Source organism: Vulpes lagopus, chromosome 4 (assembly GCF_018345385.1).
Source record: "Vulpes lagopus strain Blue_001 chromosome 4, ASM1834538v1, whole genome shotgun sequence".
In the NCBI taxonomy this organism is placed as follows: domain Eukaryota; kingdom Metazoa; phylum Chordata; class Mammalia; order Carnivora; family Canidae; genus Vulpes; species Vulpes lagopus.
Window position 1 is genome coordinate 139,057,586 of NC_054827.1, and position 14,996 is coordinate 139,072,581.

The following is a 14,996-nucleotide window of genomic DNA, read 5'->3' on the forward strand; positions in this document are numbered from 1 at the left end:
TTTTGGGTAATAGCCATTCTAACAAGTGTGAGGTGATATTTCATTGTGATTTTGATTTGCATTTCCCTGATGATTAATGATGGACATTTTTTCGTGTATCCGTTGGGCATTTGTATATGTTCTTCAGAAAAATATTGATTCAGTGCCTCTGCCCATTTTTTATTGGAATTTTACTGTTTTTATTGACTTGTTTGAGTTTCTTATATAGTTTAGCAATTAGTCCCTTCTCAGATGTATGGTTTGTTAATAATGTCTCTCATTCTGTAAGTTACCTCTTCATTCTGCTGATGTTTCTCTTGCTGTGGAGAAGTCTTTTAGTTTCATGTAGTCCCACTTGTTTATTTTTACTTATATACTTTTGTTTGTGCTTTTGGTATCCCATCCAAAAAATTGTTAAGACCAATGTCAGAGCCTTTTCCCTGTGTTTTCTCCTAGGGGTATTATGTTTTCAGGTCTTAAATTTAAGACTTAATTTTGTGAGTAGTGTAAGATAAGGGTCCAATTTCATTCTTTTGTATGTGGATACTCATGACACCCGCTTTTAAGTCGTAACTTAATAACTCATTTTTTTCAGTTCTGTCTGGTTTTTCTTTCATAATTTAAAGTTGAACTAATATATAACTGTTCCCAATGTAATTCTCAGATGAAATGAGATAGAAAAATGTGATATTCACTAGAATTTCTATTTATTTGTGTATTGTTTTATTTAATAAAACAGCTTGTCCTGTCTTTGCATGTATGGTATAGATGGTAACAAGTGTAGGAATTTTATTTCACAGACAAAGGAGAATGAAGGAGAGAAAAAGAAAAGAAGGAAGGAGGCTGAGAATAGTTCTTGATTAAGTTGGTTGGTTAAGAAAACTGAGATGGCAAGAGAACCCCAGGGAATTTGGAGAAGGAATATGAAATAATTTTTTTAAAGTATTTTAATAATGACTCTAGAGACGCTTATATTAGAAAAGTCCTCTTTACCCACTCATCCCTTTGTTCTTTGTTCAGTGGGCTCTTTGAAGTAAAGGCAAATCAAAGTAGGATTGATCACTGATTGAAGGTAGTATGGTGAGAAAAAGACTGGAATATACATAGTTGCAGAGGCATGTGGCCTACAAGAAGACATTTTTATTTGCTCTCCATCTATACACTAAATTTTAAAAATTTTATTAACTGTACACCTTCCTCTATATCACATATTTATTGACTTATTTATTTCCCCATCGAAAGGAAAAGGAATTGGTCACTTTGCTTTTGATGTTGCTGAAATTCTTCACCTTAATTTTGGACACTTTGAGAGAAAGAGATCACTTTAAACACTTACATCAAATTTGTTGGGTGCTTGTCATTGCTCTGAGCAATTATCTATTAACTCATTGAGTATTTATTAAACCCTATGGGGGGATACATTATTATTAATTATATATTATTATGATTATTTCATAAATAAGGAAACTGAAGCATACAGATGGATAACCCAGGGCATACAAATAATGAGTGGTAGAGCCATGAGTGAAGTCCTAGCCATGCATGAAGTCCTAGTTCTAGTCCTAGTTTGGATACGGAATGTGTGATATTTTCCTTTATTTTAGTTTCTTTACATTTTTTTAGTGATTTCTATCATTGCTTCTATATACCACTGAGTCTAATTATAAGCATAAAAGTTAGTTACATTAGAATTTTCCCAAGTAACCATTATTAAAATAGAACAATTTTGGAAATGAATAAATACAAAAATATGATAAATTTTCTATTTCAAATCATATTTTTGGAAAGATTTTATTTATTTTACAGAAAGACAGAGAAAGAGTGAGCACAAGCAGGATCAGGGGCAAAGAGGAAGAGGGAGAGAAGGGCAGTGGACCAAGAGGGAAGAAGAGCAAAAGGGAGAGATTCTCCAACACACTCCACACTGAGCATAGAGCTCAATGCAGCCCCATGACCCTGAGATCATGACCTGAACTGAAACCAAGAATCAGATGCTTAACTGACTGTGCCACCCAGGTGCCCTATATTGATTATTTTTAAATCAAGAAAGGAATTGGTAGAAATTTCTTTGACAGAAATTTGACAGAAAGTCAAATATTGCAGCAAAACCCCAAGAAGTTAAAAGGTATAATGGCCATGATTTTTATGAAGGAGTACCAAGTAGCTTTGTCATTATATTCAGTTATTTTTAATTCACATTACTTATTTTAGCTAATGTTTCTCTTCATAATTTAACTTACTCTTTATCATAATAATGTGTGGCATAAACTATGCCTAAAAGTGAATTCCTGCCCAATCTACATCTCTATGTTTAACTGGTAGAAGTCGAACCAATGTATAGTTCTACCTTTCTCTACTCTTCAAATGTTCTTAACAGATATGCAGTAACCAAAACATTATTTTTCTGAAATTATATGTGTAATTCTCACTTTAATAATTTATAATATGTGGTATATTATCCTAGTGTATCATACAAATATTTTCAGCAATATACATATGGATTCATATGATATGCATTACTTGAGCTTCACACATCAAAGTCTGCTAATATTACATTAAAAAATTGTAACGTCTGCTAATATTACATTTTAACAAGGATGGTGAAGTTGAAACAAATATAACTACTAAATTAGAGTAAAAGAGAGTAAATATATTTAATTTAGTACTTGTCAATGAGGATTTAGAAATGTAAAATCTTGACCAGAGTTGGCCAGTATTTGTGGAACCCTGAGTAAAAGGCTGAACTTCATTTCAAACTTCAGGATAACTGAGACTGGAAGAACAAAGAGGTGAGGTTAGATGAATGAAAGCCATTTGATAATCGGAAAAGTTGAATGTAAATAAGCAATAGAGAATTTTCCTAGGTGAGATGATATCTGGCTAAAATTTTTCTTTAACTTCATTTCAGGTGGATATTATTATTTATATGATGTGTGCCAGTAATCTCTTGCCATGACAATCCTGCATAACCAACCACAAATTTAATGCATTTGAACTATGACTTATTGGTTTTGGATTTGGCAAATTAAGGTAGACTTGGCTAGGTGATTCTGTGGGCTTAAGTATGTTTACCTGGTAGGTGTCTTTTTCTCAGTTTGATTGAAAGAAGGATTATGATGGGCCACTTGTGTCCTATCATCAAGTAGGTTAGCCTGAACACATCCTTATGGTATGTGAAACCTAAGTCCTCTTGAGCCATAGGTTCAGGTACTGACACTATCACATTTGCTGCATGCTGCTTAGCAAAATGAGTCACTAGGCCTGCAAGGATTCATAGGGTGGATAAATGGATTCTAACTTTTGGTAACTGGAGCTGCAAAGACACTACAATGGGAGTGGATTCAGAGAAGAAAGAATTGGACAATTTTTCCAATTAAATTAACAATGGGAAGAATACTTACTCACCACCATCAAGCTTTCTGTATGGAGATGTTGTCTGGAATGTCTCCTTCAGGTTTCTGCTAACCCATTGCTCAGGTTAAAGGTGTGAAGATCATGTTTGACTACAATAGGCAGAATAATGATAGCTCAGATACACCCACATTTTGATCCCTGGGATCTGTGAATATGATACTTTACACAGCAAGGAAAATTAAGGCAGCAAGTAGAAATACATTTGCTAATAAGTGAACCTTATGATAGAGAGATTATCCTGAGTTATTTGGGTGTGCAAAATGAATCCTTGAAAATGACAGAGGAAGCCTGAAAGAGGAGGTCGGAGATAATCTAATCTGAGATAGACTCAACAGCCTGGCTTTGGAGAGAGGGAAGAAGACCAATAGCCAGTGAATGTAGGCAGCCACTAGAAGGTGTCAAAAGCAAGAGTGTCAATTCTCCCTAGAGCCTTCAGAAGGAGAATGCAGTGCTGCCAATAGCTTGATATTTTGGCTCAATGAAATCTGTGTAAGATGCCTGATATACTAATAAATAAGATAATAAGTTTGGGTTGCTTTATGCCACTAAATTTGTGATAATATTTTCTAGTGGTGATGGGAAACTAATACAGTGAGTTTGAGAGGAGGTTAAATTCAGCCATCCCCCTCCCTCTTCCTGCCTGCAGAAAGGCCTCTTCATGATCTGCTCACTATTGTTTTCTTTTAACAAAGCAGGATCAACACTACAGAGCAGAGACCTCTTTTCTTAAGATTGGGTTTACCTCTTTAACTCAGTGTCAGGAAGTTAGCAAGTTATTTTGGCCAGAAGTTAAACCTTCACTAAATGGTATATCAACAGTTAAGCTAATAAATTGTTTGTAAAATGCCAACTGGTCTATTTTTTCCTGACTTGAGATAATAAGAAGAAGGAGATTACATTTATTGGAGCACCTGGGTGCTTTAGTCAGTTGAGTGTCTGACTCTTAATTTTGGCTCAGATCATTATCTCAGGGTCCTGAGATCAAACCCCAAGTCAGGCTCTGTGCTCAGTGCAGAGTCTACTTGAAATTCCCTCTCCCTCTCCCTCTGCCCCTGCCCCTGCCCCTGCTCATTCTCTCTCAAATAAATAAATAAATAAATAAATAAATAAATAAATAAATGGAATCTTAGAAAAAGAGAGAAAGAGACTTGATGTTTGTTAACTCCCTAAATAAGAAAATGTCCTTTTTGCAATACTTCATACATGTGGGATTTTAACTTAAAAGTAAATCTACCATGAGGTATTTGAACCACCCATTTTAGAGATGAGGCCAGGGATACCAAGAGATTCAGTTCCACAGCAAGGACTGAATAAAAGTGAAAGAGGTGGAGGTAGCAAGTTGTTTCACAGAGTTTGCTTATAGAAAGAAGCAGAGTTTTCTTTAAAGATTGGAAATGAATCAGTCTCAGTAAAAGAATAAAACAAAATTCATTATAAAATATGTAAAAAGAGGTGTCTGAGTGACTCAGTGGGTTAAGTGTCTGCCTTTGGCTCAGGTCGTGATCTTAGGGTCCTGGGATCAAGGATCACATCTGGATCTCTGCTCAGCGGGGAACCTGCTTCTCCATCTCCCTCTGCTTCTCCCTTTGCTTGTGCTCTCTCTCTGTCAAATAAATAAATAAAATCTTTTTAAAACATGTAAATGAACCACTCAAAAATTTTTCACAAGCAGTAAGAAGTTTAAAAATGTTAATGTTGGAAGTGAATTATCACTTGATTTCAAATGTTTCATAATATTAGCAAGTTGTTGTTGTTTTGTGCTCTGGGGTCAAATAGTCCCTATGTACTTAATGCTGTTTATGAGTTGACCTGAACTAAAAGTCTATGATCCGAATTATTTTCTTACTATAGGTTTCCTTAGGACAATTCTTATATTTAAGTCTATAGTCGATATTCTCCAATAATAAATTAAATTAATACTTCCTTTATCATAATAACCTACCAGTGTGACATGCAATGGTGCAGGTCCTTGAACAATACTCTGGAGGAGAAGTAATTAACTGGTGAAATGTCTGCGTGTGTAGAATCCAGGCAAGGGCAGACTAGTCTGACCTAGAAACAGCAGGATGGGAATTAGCCCACTACAATCACAGCAAGCAGGGCTGATTCCAGCAGTGCAAGAGAACCAGGTGAGAAAGGACACTGCTTCGCTTTTCAGATATAATGTCATGAATTCCCTATAGTGTCTTGCTTATGGTATCCCAGGCTAAAGAATGTTCACTTCTGATTCTGGAAATCTTCATCCATTTCAGTGCCATTTTTAGAAGTTTAGCCAACTGAGAAAATTATTAATTTCATATATGTACTCATTAAGTGAAATACTATTATTATGATTATTCTCCTTGAGCATGGAAATGTATAGTTAAGGCTTTTTATTTGTTTGTTTTGTCTGTTTTTAAAATAAGAATGTGATGGGGAAATGATGACACAATACCTGTTATTGCGATGTTTCCATAGTGACTGTGACTCACCTGAACAATTTTTAAATGAATCAGATTATTTCATATGGTCAGAAAGCAAGACTAATTTTCTATAATTGTTCAAATAATCACTAGCCTCTGTTGAATAATGCTTTAAGCCAAGTAGTAAAGAAGGTCTGATTTAATGTATTTGACTACCTCTTTACTTCCTGTTAGGAGAATGGGCAATAAAACATTTTTATCATATAGTAAATTTGGGGTATTTTATTTACAAGGTTGCTTTCAATCATGTGGTTAGTATTACAGGATAAAATAATCCAGAGTGGGAAATAAGATCTTTTTCTCAGCATATAGAAGGAAATGGCATGGGGTTCTAATAGTTTCCCAAGTGGATAAGAATTCAGTGTTTCATTTATTTTTGAAATAAGAGGCTTAGGAAGACATTCTAGAAAGCAAGTCCGAACGCAAATAACTGTGGCATGTCCAGCTCCATTATATCATCAGTACATTATGAAGGAAGAAACACACTTGGCAAAGAAGAAACAGCCCTTTTCTTTGGTCTTCTCTATATTTCAATGCAAATGAGATATCTCATTTACTCCTGACTTGACGAGCCTTTCTCTTCCCTTTCTGAGTAAAGTCATGTGAGGCATGGTCTAAAGAGGACATCAGTATAACTTTACAGCTGTGTGATCTCAGGGCATTAATCAAGGCAGAGGCACAGAGAAAAGAACATGTGTTTAATAGTTTGAATTTCTTCTTTTCCTTTTCAGGGGCATTATGTTTCTTCAGTATGAAAGGAAAGGCACTGAGATATACAATTGTGATATCCAAATGTGAACAGCTTTCATTCTTGTTCTTTCAAATACACATTGCTCTTCCCTTTTCTCCTTATTGGCTTATGTGAGTGAATGGAAATGTACTTAAAAAAAAAATTCCTGTGATTGATTGTTTGACCTTTAGGAATGGGTGGGAAATATAATTTAGGCCTGATATAGACTCAGAAATAAAGTAATGCTTAGTATTCAGGGTCAAGTCTTCCCATTTCTTTAGTTTTTAAAAGATCAGCCATATAGGTGACCATGCAATGATCTCTTAAAAATTGCGTGTTCATTTACCAGGCATTCAGACAGAAAGATAAGAAATTTTAATAAGTTTCTAGTGTACTAAGGGCTTCTTCTCCTGGTTCCTCCCTGTTTTCCACATGCATAAGACATGACACAATATTGTTGAAGTATAGATCACTGCAAATTCTTTAGCTATTTGTATGCAATGGATGTTGTCAACTTTTAACAGCAGGAAACATGGCGAAGGCTGCAATAAAACAATTCACAGCATCTACAACTGTTGTTAACTATTTGTAAACCTCTTTGCAGAAAGAAATTAATTAAAAAAGAACATTACTGCCAGAGTCAGCTAACTACCTACCAATAACTGTTACCAAGAGGGCTTCTTATTGTGCTCAAAATTAGAAATATTGGCTTCCTCAATCTTCTTTGAAGCACGAATGGCCATGCCACTGAGTTTTTACTCAATGATATTTAAGGAAAAGGTGCAGTAAGAGACTTGGGAAAGTTTTTCCTTACTTTTAAAAGAAGTAGATGCAATCTGTGCCAACTTAGATCTTTGATTCTTGCTAGGAATGTTTGTGTGATGACTACAAGTGCAACTGCCACCTTGTAGTTATAGAGTGACAAATATGACAAGTAATATAATACTCAAAGATTGATAAAGACACTTAATATTTGTTGAAAAATAATAATGTCTGTGTAATAAAGAGTCTGACTCAGATTCTAATATTTGACTACTGTTAGTTTTCAAATCCCTTTATTCTTTCTTCCTCTTCAGCACACATCTGAGAAAGGTGGTAAGACATCCCAAGGGCTCTGCATTTTGGCACCAAAAGGCATTTCAAACCACATAAGCCACAGCCCACTCATGAACATGAACAGAAAATTTCACCCAGCCCCACTCTTCATCTGCAAGAAAAGCACATTAGGTCTTACCCCATTCACACAAGTCATTCTCCAACCTGCTTGGGAGTCTGCCTTGCTATCCCCAGAGAGCATCATAAGGCTTTTTTATACCTTTCTGGCATGTGTGTGGTGTTATCCATTTCAGCGTCCAATCCAAATTTTCAATGGGATGTCCATTTCACTTCTAGGAGCTAACTTCAACCATTAGCACTGTGAGCATGATATCTAGGTGATGATCGCAACCACCAGGGGTCTTTCTTCTTTTGATTTAGCTCCCTAATTTGTTTTGCAGCCTGCTGACTAGCATGTTCTTTGAACTGTGTTGCAGCCTGCTGCCAAACTTAAGCTTTGAGCTGCTGCCTGTTAGAAATCTTGCTCTGCTGCTTTGTGCAGGTTTCATTGAATTCTACTGAGTTCTGTTACAGATATGACTAAGTTACACCAGAAGTTCTAATAACTGATGTTTAGGGATGGAGTGGCAGTTTGCAACCCTCTTCAAAGTGCCTTTGGGCCATGTCTTTCTGCCTGAACATATCTATATCTCAGATCAAATGACTTGATTTCAGTAAAAGCCATGATGGATGCTTGGCTCAGGAGGACAACTCTTACCCTGTGACCTGGAATGGGTTCTGTGTTTCAACCAGGTATTATCCCCAATCTACAATGTGCTCAGTAGAAAGCCCTGTATGATATAAGGAACCATTGGATGGTCATTAAAAGCAGGTAACTCACTGAGATCCTACAAAATGCTTCCTTTGATGCTGCTTCCTGTTCATTTATCATGAAAGAGATCCAGATCCTTAAAGTTTTAGGGGAAAATACTCAATGCACTCCCAGTGGACATGGTTAATTCAAACAAACTTAAGCTTGGAGTACTTAAACCCTACTAAATCAACCATTTTCATGGAGGAGACCCCCAGTCTTGATACTGATTTGAGATGCTCTCAAGGAGAAAAATTACAAATATGAGCAAAGTAGCAAGGAAATCCCTTGAGGTATATCTAGAAATCACTAAAACTAAATAAAAACACTTATACACAAGGAAGGAAACAAAACCTGAAATAGAGGTTCACAATTTGGACCAGTTTGGAACTCAAAATTTCACAATTTGGTAATCCAAATATCTTCAAAAAGAATTTATTACAAGATAAAAGGGGGATGATTGGCTTTTGTGCTTCTAGAACAAAGGTTCTAAATCAACTAACATCTGCTAAGAAACAACAATTAGAAAACCTTCATGGACTTAGTCCATATGAGGTATCAAATTAGAGTTAAAATTGGGTAAAAATGCCCTACCTTAAATTCTCCATAGCCATAAAACAGTTGTTTCGCTAAAATATCTAATAGTAGGCAATGGATGGGTTTGATTAACCATTTACTTGTGCATTGAGAGTGAACTGAGTATTTTTTCTTAAAATACTTACTTCCATAAAACTCTAAGGATCAGGACCTTTTACTATGGCAGAGGTATAGACAGCATCAGCAAAGGCATTTTGTAGTATCTCAGTAACCCAATGAATAACAAATTAAAATTGTGTCTCTGGCTTTTAAAACTACTTTGACAACAAAGGGCCTCCATGAATCTCCATCCTTGATTAGGGTAGTTAATATAGCTCAGTATAAAATAAAACAGTAGCCTCAAGACTTGAAATCCATTATACAAGACCTAAAGAAGTGGTAATTATGTGCACTGCTTCTCCATTTAACAATCAAATTTAGCTTGTTCTTAAATTTGGAAAGTATGGCATCTCGTGGTAGATTGCCAGAACTTCAATGCTGTGACCTCCTCCATTAAGGCCCATATCCAGTATTGTTGAAATTACTGATTTTCATCCAATCAACAGATGATAAATACTCTACAGTCGTAGATTTGACTAATATGTTCTGTCCAGTGCCTCTTTCAATGGCCTCTCAGCTAGTTTGCCTTTACCTTCTGAAAAGGCAAAAAAACACCTTTACCCTCCTGAGTTCTCTCAAGAGCCCTGCCATCACATGCGTGTAATCTTAATTACATTTAATTTCCCCTTGCAACGAAGGTATTATGTTACATTGATGACCCTTCCTCCAAGGAGATTCATTTGACACACTCATTAAGAACATACAGATAATCACAAAGGAGTTCATATAAAGGAGATGGGCCATTGTCCCACACATAGTACGCATAGCAAAAGACCCCACACTTTGGTTAAATTCTTGAAAATTATTTATTCTACCAAGGGACACTATGTCCTTGACACTGTTAAGGCACAACTATTGGCCTTCTCAGTACCCATTAAACATTAAAGTAACATTATTCACATTAAAGCAAAACCAACACATTGCAAGTCTCTATGGGTTCTGAAGACAATATCTTTTTGTTTGCAAATTTTACTGAACCCTGTTATGGTGTTACCTGCATATTAGCTCTCACTGAATGGGACTCCCAATGACGAAAATCTAGAATCTGCCCAAACTGCAATAAAAAAACACTCATTAATGCTCCTGAGAGACTCCTTCACAAGAGGAATTTTAGAAAAATCCTGTCATTTCTTCTAAAGTCTGTCAACTACCCATGATGGTAACAAATGCCCCTATACTCCTGGTCCAAGAAACTTCCAGTTTCTTCCTCAGACCACACTATAAGCTCTTGTACAGATTTCTTGCTGCACACTGGACTCAGAACCCTTGTACATGGCTTCCCATTATGCCACATCCTCAAGCTTGGTACAGCCATTAAACCCTCTTTGTTAAGATGGAAATGGTACCTATAGAATAGAGCCAAACCTAGACACTTTGGCAAATCTCACCTTCAAGAGGGGTTGATCTCTTTCCTAACTCTCTTGCCAGATACCATGGTGTTAGAGGAGGTGACTCCTTTCCTGAACCTCTTTACTGCATGAAGAGCTTCTTGGGATCAACTGAGTGAGCAGCAAGAGGTACTATGCTTTACAGGCAGTAGTTAACAACATCCCATGTAATGGAGCTTTCTGGAGAGTTGATGCTTCTCACCCCTTACTTAGGATGTGTCTGCTTAGTGATAGGACTAAAGAGTAAACAAAATTGTCCTTATCCCAGACAATCATTTTAGCAGTCTATACCCTGGCCAGCAAGCCCCATCTGCACATTTTTAGACCTTTGGGATATTGCCAATGGTCTAGTCATCTGATCTGGCCAAGAGTGGCAAGAATTATTTACCCAAGCTTGCCCCTTTGGGATAAAGCACTTTTGGTAATCTCTTACCTCATAGTTACCCACAATTAAATTAAGGTCATATATGCCTCCACACATACTAAAAACACAACACAAAGTCTCATCAAGATATTCCTTTCCCACAATGCAGGTCTTTCAGATAGGACATTCAAGAGAATTTTCACCTCTTTTAGTGGACTCAAGCTATTTACCTCAATGTGTGCCATACTGGCTTACTTAAATGATTTTAAATTTGATTAAAGAAAACATGGCACATTTTGATCTTCAAACTAGAGGGTTGAATTGCAAAAAATAATCTGATATAGTTTGTGATGATTGGTGACAGCATGTGAGTTCTATTGCTGCCTCTGCTCCTTCTGCCTCACGTCTTGAGAAAGTTGATAAGGTGGGTATTTTTTCTTTTGGAGTTGACAGGAAAGTCAAACCATGCAAGCCACTTCCTATTTGTGCATAGGAACTCTTGCCCCAGTTCCGCTCCCTAATTACAAAGAAATCCAAACCATCTCCTTTTCTTGTCCTCTCAAATCCTTTATGGACCTACTTTGGAGGTTACTCTGATCTCCTGGAAAGTATCACTGTGAAGATAAACATATGTATACTCTTGTGCATGTGGTATCATCAGTCTATATCAGAAACAAATTTAGGTGAAAGGGTCCACCCTATTCTTGTAGAGTATCCACAATAGTTAGATTGTATTCTAGTTTTTCACAAAAATCCTGTAATTTTGGTATTGTTTTTGTATCTACCATTGAGAGGAAGAAAATAAAGCAAAAACAGATTAAGTAAAGTTGCCCAAAGTCCTATAGCAATTTGTAGTGAAAGTGGGAAATGAACCCAGGAAGTCTGACCCCAGAGCTGTGCTCTCATGCTCTGACTAAACTGCTTCTCAAAGTTATACATAAGCAGAAGATCCTGATAGCACTGTCAGACCTTGCAGTAACACTATACTATCTAACCCTAAGCTTATTTTTTAAAATCTGTTTTTTTGAGCTGTTTTATTTAGATTATATGTTATTTTTTCCTGAAGGAAATTCTAATTACATGGTGTGATTTTGTAAAATACAGATTTCAATCCATATTCAACCACTGAATGGATATAAGAAACAGAGGAAATTTATTTAGTTTCTCTATGACTAACTGTACATGAATGTAAAATAGGAAGAATATTTTCATCACAGAATTATGATGACTGAATGAAATATTACACATTAATGACCTCAGGTAATGCCTCTGACATGTTAAAACCTCAATAAATGAAAGTTGAAAAAAATGTATTAGACCTTACAAATTTATCATAAATATTCTGTGAGAGATTTGACTACTTACTCATAACCAACAACTGTGGTACTTACAGGTATTTCCTATATTTTTTTACAATGATTCTAGAAAGTTTTAGAAATAACACAATCACTCTGAATTGCTTTTGAATTATTTTTTAAAATTATTTAAAAAATGTTCAGAATAGATACTGAAGCAAGAACATGTTTATCTTGACATGTTTGCACTGATGTGTGTTTCCTCACAACAGCAACTACTCCTGGTTAATCCGTGAGAAGATAGTAACAGAGTCATAGTGTCGGAAACTTGAGGTTAGAATCCCTGAGACAGAGAAGTTGTGAGCAAAGACAAGTCATTTTTAGAAGTGTAATGTACACTGAGTGAGAAATATACATTGACAGATTAGTATATCTATATACCAAATGAACAGAGTACATTGTTCTACTAGGGTATGCAGCACAGACCCGAAATGCTAGCTAGTATTGGACTTAATATTTGATTAAAGTTAAGGTGATCAATCCTCCATCAGCCTTTACATCCATCAGCCTTTTGGCACTATTAATGATTGCTTAGGGATGTTGATTGGAATCACCACATCTATCAAGTTCATGCCTTTTATGATATGATGACTTAGATTTTGTAGCTTCTGCTATAGACTTTAAGGGTTATACCTTCTAATAAATGCATATAATAGTCCATGGCTTGATTAGCCAAAGAAGATAATCTGCTAGTAGCCTAATATATTTTCAGTGCTTTTTTTCTTTCAAATGTTAGAAACTTTTTCTAGTTTGCCTAAACAAAAGAAACAAACAAGAAAGGATGAGGATGGGGTGAGAGTATGGAAAACTATTAAAATAATGGTGAGTTGTCTCTTGACATACAAATAGGGTAGTATGACAAATTAAGAAGTAGGCATTGGATTATCTTTTGGGAATATTGTCATTAACGTGATTCAGCTCCCACATACGGCATCCATACACACCATGGATAATACTTTCTTAGAACCAATTTGCATAAAAAATCTTGACCTTAATCAGTCAACTGGGAATGGTGGTCACATTGTTTCAACATGGCAGCTGTCATTATAACCATGTGTGCGGTGGATGTATGGATAGTTTTGGAACAATAGGAATGAAAAGTAAAGTTTCTAGAAGATGTTTAGGAGGTGAATAAAACAGTTGGTGTGCCCTGCAAGTGTTGGAACTTACGGGTCTTTTATATATGATCTTTAAATTAAAAGTTATGGAATTATTAAGTAGTAAATGATAACAAGAACTAATTTTCCCCCCAGATTTCTGTGTAGTAAGGCTTCAGACATAATAACTAACATTTGTAGAGCTTTTAGATAATAAATTTAATTTTATTAATTAAGTTGGTGTTACCTAATTAACAGATGAAGAAATTAAGACCCCCCAATGGGTAAACAATTTATCTTGATTTGGTACATATGCTTTTTCCCATTGAACTACTTCATATTTTCACCATAATATTTAGAATTTTTAAAAAATTACATTAAACTTACAGAATATTTATTTGTTCTTTCTATAGATAAATTTACCAATCAACATTTGTTTCTGAAAATGAGAGAACTCTGCAATTTTCAGGAGTAAAGTAAATATGTTCTTGGTATATGCCTAACACCTTCTATTTTATTTTATATTTTAAAGTTTAAGTTTTATAATACAGAGTCCATATTACTTTAAGGCTAATAAGGGTGGCAGTAACACTGTTCTAATATAAATTTTTATTAAAACCAGATAATTGTCAATCATTTATCAAAAGCCAGAGTACTGGGGATCCCTGGGTGGCGCAGCGGTTTGGCGCCTGCCTTTGGCCCAGGGCGCGATCCTGGAGACCCGGGATCGAATCCCACATCGGGCTCCCGGTGCATGGAGCCCGCTTCTCCCTCTGCCTGTGTCTCTGCCTCTCTCTCTCTCAATGTGACTATCATAAAAAAAAAAAAAAAAAAAAAAGCCAGAGTACTTTAAGATCTTTATAATTATTGCAATTTAATTTTCAAAATAACTTTATTTTGCACTACCCCATTTCATGCATGAAAAGACACACCCCCTAAAAGTAACTTTCCATCATCATAGTATAATGAGTATCAGACCTGAGATTCAAATTTGTATTTATTTGACTTCAAACTTTTGTTTTTCTTTTACCTTGTATTGAAACATCTACACTTTTAACCATATTAATTTTTTTTTAAATTTTTATTTATTTATGATAGTCACAGAGAGAGAGAGAGAGAGGCAGAGACACAGGCAAAGGGAGAAGCAGGCTCCATGCACCGGGAGCCCGATGTGGGATTCGATCCCGGGTCTCCAGGATCGCGCCCTGGGCCAAAGGCAGGTGCCAAACCCCTGCGCCACCCAGGGATCCCTAACCATATTAATTTTAAGGTCCAAAGCATCTCAGAATTTTTTAGAAGTACTGAATTAACATGGATGTTTTCTTAAATTTGATCTAAGTATTAAATTAACCCTCTCTATCAGAAAAGGTCATTAAGAGAGAACAGATGCAATATTTTTATTACAGTAGAGCAGTGATATTGAAAACAAAAAATTATCAGAACATATTTTTACCTATCCTAAAGCTTACCAAATTATGTCATGCATTATAAAATTTAATCTATAGTTATAATTAATACTCACTGGAAAACTAAATTCATCAAAAGCATTAATATAAAAATCATCTAATGCTGTCACTGACTTAAAAAATAAAAATGTAAAGGGCA